This window comes from Magnolia sinica, chromosome 7, assembly GCF_029962835.1.
Source record: "Magnolia sinica isolate HGM2019 chromosome 7, MsV1, whole genome shotgun sequence".
Classification (NCBI taxonomy): Eukaryota; Viridiplantae; Streptophyta; class Magnoliopsida; order Magnoliales; family Magnoliaceae; genus Magnolia; species Magnolia sinica.
This window is the reverse complement of record NC_080579.1, coordinates 68,104,966-68,113,537: the sequence shown is the minus strand read 5'-3', so window position 1 is coordinate 68,113,537 and position 8,572 is coordinate 68,104,966. Positions and strand designations below refer to the sequence as shown.

General features: G+C 39.6%; 1 non-coding gene across 1 annotated transcript; it reads right to left on the bottom strand.

The window, feature by feature from the left end:
- Positions 1 to 323: 323 nt before the first annotated feature.
- Positions 324 to 430, bottom strand: LOC131252238 (small nucleolar RNA R71). The gene has a single exon (XR_009174273.1). It is a non-coding gene; the product is annotated as a small nucleolar RNA R71 (small nucleolar RNA).
- Positions 431 to 8,572: the final 8,142 nt, after the last annotated feature.

Here is an 8,572-nt window from a genome sequence, read left to right as displayed (position 1 = left end):
TTAATGCGCCTTCATGCATAGTGTTGCCAACCACTACGGCAACACACTTTGAACTTAAACCTGGAGTCATACAATTGTTGCCATCCTTTTATGGATTGGACAAAGAGGACCCATATCATCATGTGAAAGAATTCTTAAACATTTGCTCCACCTTTAAGTTCCAAAACTTCTCAGACGATTCGATCCGCCTACGCCTGTTTCCTTTTTCTTTGAAGGATAAGGCGAAAGCATGGTTGAATTCTCTAGAAGTTGGATCTATCACTACATGGGACCAACTGTCTAAGAAGTTCTTAAACAAGTTCTTCCCCGTTCACAAAACCAATGCCCTCCGTAGAGAAATCACTAACTTCACACAAAAAGAGGGCGAGCACTTTCATGAATGTTGGGAAAGATGGAAGGACTTGCTTCTTAAATGTCCTCACCATGGTTTTGAGAAGTGGCAACAAGTTCAATACTTCTATGACGGTCTGACACCACAGAACCGTCGCATGGTTGATGCCACCAGGGGAGGGTCATTCATGACCAAAAGAGATGTCGAAGCGTGGAACTTCTTTGAAACCTTGTGCGAAAATTCCCAGCAATGGGATTATTCAAATAGAGGTGACAGAAGTCCCCAACCACAAAAGAGAGGTGATATATATGAGATAGGAGTCATGCCAGAGCTGAGCGCCAAGCTTGATAACTTGACAAAGAAAGTTGATGCTCTGGTATTAAATAATGGACCACCAGAAACAGCTCAAGTCGAGGCATATGCCACATGTTCTAGTCCTGCCCATCCTATGCAGTCTTGTCCATCTGGTGCAGCATTCCCAGAACTTCTCTCTGAACAAGTTCATGCTATGAACACTTTTCAAAAATCTGGAAATGATCCTTACTCGAACACATACAACCCAGGGTGGGCTAGACATCCAAATTTCTCTTGGGCAAAAGGACCACAACAAGGAGGACCATCTGGAAATCCTCCCATGCAACCGCACCTCCAAGTTGGCAGTCAACAACCTCAACAGTTTCCACAATATCAACAACTGCCTACACAATCAAGGAAACCATCTCTTGAGGCGACACTCCATCTTTTCATGCGAGTTCTCTCCAATTCCAAAAAGACACCCAACAAACCTTATTGGCCAACCAGGAAAGCTTACATGCAAATGCACAATCCATTGCCAAGTGGAAGTACAAATGGGTCAACTAGCGCCACATTGAGTGAGAGAGAGAAGGGCAAGCTCCCTAGCCAACCTGAGGCTAATCCAAAGGGACAGTATGAGATTGGCTCTAATTCCAACCAAGGGCAATATCATGAACAGGCCAAATCGATCACTACCCTTAAGTCAGGCAAGTAGATTGATAACAGAATAGAGATGCCTGGGGATGAATCAAATTCTAAAACAGAAGATCAAGATGAAGCAGAGAGTCATACCAATGCATCCAAAGTCCAAAAGCTCTTTGACTCTCCAAGAGCCACTAATGTGCCACCTTATGTGCCCAAAGCACCCTTTCCTCAACGTCTGGCACCAACAAAGAAAAGAAATAACTTTGATGAAATCTTGGATGTGTTTCAAAAAGTGCAAGTCAACATCCCGTTGCTTGACGCTATCAAGCAAGTCCCTGCTTACGCTAAGTTTCTTAAAGATTTATGCACTCAAAAGCGTAAGCAGAATGTTCATAAGAAAGTCTTCCTTGCAGAGCAGCTCAGCTCCATGATTCAACATAACACCCCTCCTAAATTTAGGGATCCAGGAGCTCCCACCATTTCTTGCGGCATAGGAGATCATAAGATCGGGAAGGCATTACTTGATTTATGGGCGAGTGTCAATTTGTTACCATATTCGGTCTATGAGCAGCTAGGACTTGGTGAGTTGAAACCGACTAAGGTAACATTACAACTAGCCGATAGATCTGTCACGGTGCCCCGGGGTGTTAGTGAAGATGTGTTAATCCAGGTTGATAAATTTTATTTTCCAAAGTGGATTTCATAGTTATAGATACTCAGCCTGTCCAGAATCTTCATAGTTAGATTCCAGTCATTTTGGGTCGTCCATTTTTGGCCACATCTAATGCTATTATCAATTGCAGAATGGAGTTATGAAATTGTCCTTTGGTAACATGAATATTAAACTCAATGTTTTTAATGCAGAACAACAACCCTCAGATTTGGATGACATATTTGAAGTGGACATGATCGAGAGCCTTGTGCAGGACTCCTTCCGTACATCTTTTGAAGATCCTCTTGAAACCTGCTTAGCACAATCGGGCATGGATTTTGACATTGATAGTCCCATCCATGAAGTCAATGCATTGCTCGACTCTACTCCTATATTGAGACTGAAAAATGGAGAGCGAAAGTGGAACCTCTCCATCCCTCTGAGACTCTTCTTGACAGCATAGCTTCCGACTCTGAGAAGACAAAGGCGAGCAGGCTGCTTAATGTTCTTAGAGCATATAAGGCAGCAATTGAACGGAAGATAGTGGAAATACAGGGAGTATGCCCCACGATATGTATGGATCATGCTGTGGAAATGTCGCATAACATGCAAAGGAAGCGTGATCCTAACATAGAAGAAGTCGTTCGAGCCGAAGTCCTTCAATGATTTGACGACAGTGTCGGTTGCCTTATTTCAGATAGCACAATTCATAGGAACTCACATCACTTGTCTGAGATCGGTTAATGAAAGTGTTGAGGTAATTTCTTTGGCGGACCCTGGTTATAAAGATTATTTCATTCATGGTCCGTTCTTGTCTGGCTGAAGACGTTAAACTTAGCGCTCATGGGAGGCAACCCAGCCTTTTGCTTTATTGTATTGCTTTTTATTTCATTCATTTTCATTTTTCTGAGTTAGTTACTTCAATGTTTGTGGGTAACATTATCGCAAACCCTCACGAGACTACAACTCGTCCACTAGGGGTAACCTAGGGGTTTAAAGGCTTGTTGCATGCGCTAAATGCAATCGAGAGCACCTGCGAAAGTGGTATAGGTAGGATCTTCTTTTCTTTTTCTTTTTGTTATTTTCGCTTCTATTAATTTCTCTCTTGCCCTAACTTGCTCTTACATTGATAATTTTGGGAAGCCTCTTGATTCTCCGTCCAGGTACTATCTTTCCCTCATTTCTCTTTTATTTTTCGTTGTCCCATGTGCATTACTTGTTTATTTCTAATACATTGAGGACAATGTAGATTTTCGGTTGGGGGTGGGAGATTAGGGTACCTAATCAGTATTTTCTTAGTCCTGAGGAAAATTTGTGAAAATTTTAAAAATTTTTCTGAATTTCTATTGAATTCAAAGTGACTTTGAAGGGTAGTTGTGATTTTAACATTATAAGATACCTGATGTTGGTAACTAATGACTCTTAGATTCGGCCATCTGCTTGATTTCACAGTCAATTTTGAATTGTTAATCCATGATTAGACGTTGTGAACATTGATTGAGTCATGATTTTACATATCACATCTCGCTTGCACATTAAGTTTTGGTTCGATAACTGAATGATTAACTTGGTAAAAAGAAGAATTAAAAGGCTAAGTCACATAATCTTCACCATAGGTTTGCTCCTATAGGTATAGATTTGATTCTCCATAGTTGACTTATAAAAAATGAGGCGACGAGTTTTCGCCATAGGTTTGCTCCCTATAGGTAAGAATTTGATTCCCCTCATTTACGTTACTGCTCATAAAGAAAATCAAAGGTTGGTAAAATTAAAAATTAATCTGTGAGATAAGTGTTGGTTTCAAGCTTGGTTGTCACGAATTACCAATGATATCATGAGATTGACAATTGGATCTCTTAATATTTGTAAGTCGAGATTACACTTTACATTCATGGAGCTCGATGTTCAGAAATGTTCTAATTAATGGATTAATATGTTGAACTTGATTATGAAGTTTACTGTGAGCTTGATTTCAGGAGAAAATTCTACTTACCATTCATGAATCTTAGAATTTTCACATCTCATCTGTCTTTTCACTAGTAACTTTTGTTTACAGTATTAGTCTTTTATTTCTAAAATTTTTTTTCGCTTTTTTTTCTCGTGAATAGCAAAATGCTTTTTGGGAGTTGTGATCAGGGTCAAATATTAAACATCAAGTTTTTGGTAATTACCAGATTTTACGTATATGATAATGCTTAATGGAGTATTTTAATTGTATTTTTGTTACAGGATGAAGTCAGGAGCGTTAATTGAAAATTGATGTTAAAGGCATGGATTTCATGATCCAAAGTCTCCAGAGCACGGGATGGACTCCAGAGAACCAATAATGAAGATTTTACACGCCTGGGATCTGAGGAAAGCAAGCCAAAAGGGCCCGAAAAGGGTCCATAATGAAAGATCACATGGTTCCCGCTATCCAATCAGTTCGAAACTTCATACATGGGATGAGGGCCGTAAATTAACCGTACATATTAAATTTCAGCCATAGAAGATCTCGGGAAGTGGTCCAACGGACAGATCAGCCTATTAATCTCTAAATTGGGGCCCACCTGATATTTGGAACTGCCTCAACCTTTGTATTGACGGTTTAAATAAGTTGAGAAACAGGATGGATGGATTGGATTTCTCGAAACCATCACAGTGGACCCCATATGTATAGCATGTGTACATAGTGCACATGTGCACCGCCCGTATACCGAACGACCTGCGTCGGGTCAGCAACGCTGACCCGAACTCTTTCTTAAAAACGGAAAATCTCCGTTTCCAGCGCTCCGCGAACCGAACCGTTGTCGTCGGTTGTGGGGCCCACCTATTGTCCAAATGGACAATCCAAACCGTCCATCCGCTTCCTGAGGTCGATATCGTCATCGCCTAGATGTTCGTTTGGTTCCATACATATGTACGGACGTTGATCGCTGAAAAAACGTAAAATGGACGGTGAGTTCAAAACTCTGTGGGTTGCACCGAATCCACCCCAAAACCAGTCAATTCCTACTGATTTTTCGAGCTGAAACCAATGGACGACGTGGATTCCTGTGAAAAGTCCAGGAATGGGCCCCACAATCATCGCAGCGTCGGTTTGGCGTCCGCGTAGCGTCTTCCGCTGGCCGTTTTTGCGAAGGTTTGTGGGCCCCGTACGTCACGCGTACGGCCGATCTGACCCGTCCATCGTGTAGAGGGCTTCGAGAGCGTCAAAACCATGTGGATAGTCTTCGCCCATGCGTACACAGGTGTGCGGTACAGAGGCCACAGACAGGCCGTCGTGTGACGTTCAAGACTGTTTTTTTTTAGATTTCTTCCTGGGCCGCGTCAATGGATGTTCAAAACCACCTATTCTTGACTGAAATTTCGTCCTGAATCCAATGGACGGGGTAGATTTTCCAGAAAATGCCTCTGTGGGGCCCACCGATCACGGCTGCGAAAATTTGTACTCCGAGTCCTTCTACGACTCTGCCACCGACCTCAGCCATCCAGCAGCTATAAAATGAGAGTTTTGGACGTGGGAAAGGCATTCAGAACCATTCGGAGTCATTCAGAACCAGGGGATTCCAGATCTGGAGCAAGGAAGAGAAGAAAGAGAAGAAAGAGAAGAAAGAAGAGAGAGATCGATTGGTTTGGTGTTTAATTTTTATGAATTTTATTTAATATTTTTCATGAATTTTATGGGTCACTAATCTCTCAGCTAGGGCTGAGATGAAGCCCCTAATTTGATTAGCTCTTGTATTGGTTGATTTACTTTGAATTTCAATTAATTTGTTTCTTTCTTTAAGTGGGCTTTATGGGTTTAAATTCTATACTTCTCCATCTATGAACTTGATTAAAGTATATATATGGATGTTGTTTGGATGCTTATTATAGGTACTTGTGTCTGATCAAGAACAAGTTTCCTATAGAGGAAGAAACAAGGTGCTTTAATGAATGTACATTCCATGTACCCAACCAAGGATATGGGATATGTCATTCATGGCATTGCTTAAAGGAATTAGACAGTTTGTATGCCCGATTAAGGACACAGATTGTGCTTTCTCTATTTAAGTGGTATCAATCTAGATCAAGGTGAATCAACAGACAAAACAAGGGTTAGGATAATTAGGGGTGGATTCGAAAGTCCTAGTGCCCTCTCTCTGATTGAATTTTCTTCCCTGTTCTTAATTAATTGTTTTTCATAAAATTGTGCTTAGTAATTCATTCCATTATTTGTTGGATTAGTTAAGGAGAATCATATATTTGAATTGTGACGACCAGTCCTCGTGGGAACGATCTCGTAATACGTACCGTATCTACATCTGATTCGTATACTTGCGAGTTTAAAAATCATTTAAATCATGTTGGTTTAAACAAAACATCAAGTCATCCTACATCTAAAAGGATGAAGTTCAATGTTCATACTTAATGTTCCAGGTATGATAGACCTTAGATTGACCTTAGGGTAGGTCATTTTGTATACATAATTCAAAATGAATCTATTTATATGAATTGGTCTGTTCTAAGACTAGTCCTAGGACCTTGTTTGACTAGTCCTAGCACTGGTTCGACCAGTCCAAAAAATTTCACGACCAGTCCTAAGTTGTTGAAGATTTTCAGAATTTTTTGGTTACTCTACGACCAGTCCTGGAGACTGTTCAACCGGTCGTAGGGAGGTCACGACTCGACCTTTGACCAGTCCTAGAACTACGACTCAAACTCCAGCAACCAATCCTAGTTGTCTACGACCAGTCCTAGGTCAGCTACAACCAGTCGTAAGTAGTCTAAGACCAGTCGTAGAAATCCTAAGACTAGTCGTAGAATGGTTTTCAAAGATCGCGCTTAAAAATTCAAAATATTGTTGAAGCTACGACTAGTCGAAGGGTTCCTAAGACCAGTTGTAGATGTGATCTTTTCATCTATAAATTGAACATGAATTTCAGAGTTTTTTATTGATTAATTTCAAGAAAATTCAAGCCTCCACTCTGAGATAAGTTTGTTCATTTTAAGCTACGCTGTGCATATTTAATATTCTTTTTGTTAGCTTTTCTTATTTTGATTTTATTCCTATATTCCAATCTTATTTGAAAAGAGAAATTGTTGTATTCCTTCTTCTTGGAATCAAAATCAAATAGAGCTAAGCCCATTTGATTTATTTTAAAATCAATTAGAACTTAGAACCATTATAAAGTGAGTATTGGACATTGAACGTTGATTCGAACATGTACTCTGATTGGTTCTATCGGGCTACTATAAAAAGGAGGAATCCAGGTATTTTATGTTTATGTAAAATTTCTATTCTTTTGGTTTTTGTTTGAGATTTGTCAGAAAATTCCCATTGTGTGGTTATCTGAGGAGAGCCAAAAAACTCAAACAGTGTAGGTTTTTGGATTGTGTAAGCCCAAGTTAAAAAGACACAATTGTGAAGGTTTTAGGTGAACCTGTGAAACCTATTTTGTTAGTGAACGCTAATATCCCCTGTGTGAGGATATTAGGAGTGGAGTAGCATTCTGTATGGCTGTTGTTGAACAGTTGGTATACACACAGGCGAACCACTATAATTCTTTGTCTTGTGGTTTGAATGCTTGCTTAAGTTTTATATCTTTTATCATTCAGATTTATGGAATGTATGTGTGGATGTGAATGTTGTAAAATTTACATTTCAAGTACAGTGGGAATGTTGTAATAATTTAGATTCAAATTCCTTTAATTTATTTCAATTCCTTGCTATTTATTTTTTTTCTCTCTGGTTTGAGTTTTTGATACAAAAGACGTTCTAGAAATAAGGTTGTCCTGCTATAAACCCTTGGTTTTTATGGTGTAAGGTTGTCTTTAGAACTGAATTTGTATCAACCTCTTAATTCTTGTTTATTGAGGTTACTTTTATTTCAGCATTGTGAATTGATTTATTTTATTTGGTTATCATGTTCATTTATTTCGCTGTTAAAGTTTTATTTTGGCATCATCCTATTCACCCTCCCCCTCCCCCCCCCCCCCCCCCCTTTAGGATGTATAGCTAGGCCATTTCAAGTGGTATCAGAGCCTAATAGCTCGCTCTTATTGCTTTTTATTTAGATTTATTTCATGAGCTAACAATCTAAGCTATTTAAAAGATGTCAAATTTTGAAAGCCTATCAGTCACTAGGCCTCCACCCTTTGATGGCTCCAACTATGCCTATTGGAAAGCCAGGATGGGGATCTTCCTCAATCAATGGATGAGAGTGTGTGGCAAGCCACAGTGATTGAATGGAACCCACCTACCACTGAAGTGACTGGTATCGATGGTTCAAAATCAATAAGAGTAACACCGTATTTCTCATGGACCACTCTTCAGAAAAATGAGAGTAGTGCCAATGCAAAAGCACTGAATGCAATCACTTGCACATTATCATCGGATGAGTTCAAAAGAATTATATCATGTGATACTGCAAAGCAAGCTTGGGACATTTTAGAAATGACACACGAGGGTACATCAATTGTCAAGAAATCTAAGGTCCAACTCCTCACAACCTAATTTGAGAAAATTCATATGGAGGAAAATGAAATGTTTATAAACTTTTACACAAGATTAAATGACATTGTAAACTCAATGTAGCATCTTGGCAATAAAATCCCAAAAAGTAAAGTGTGTGCAAAGATACTACGCTCACTTCCTGAACGGTTCAACTCTAAGGTAATCGCGTTCC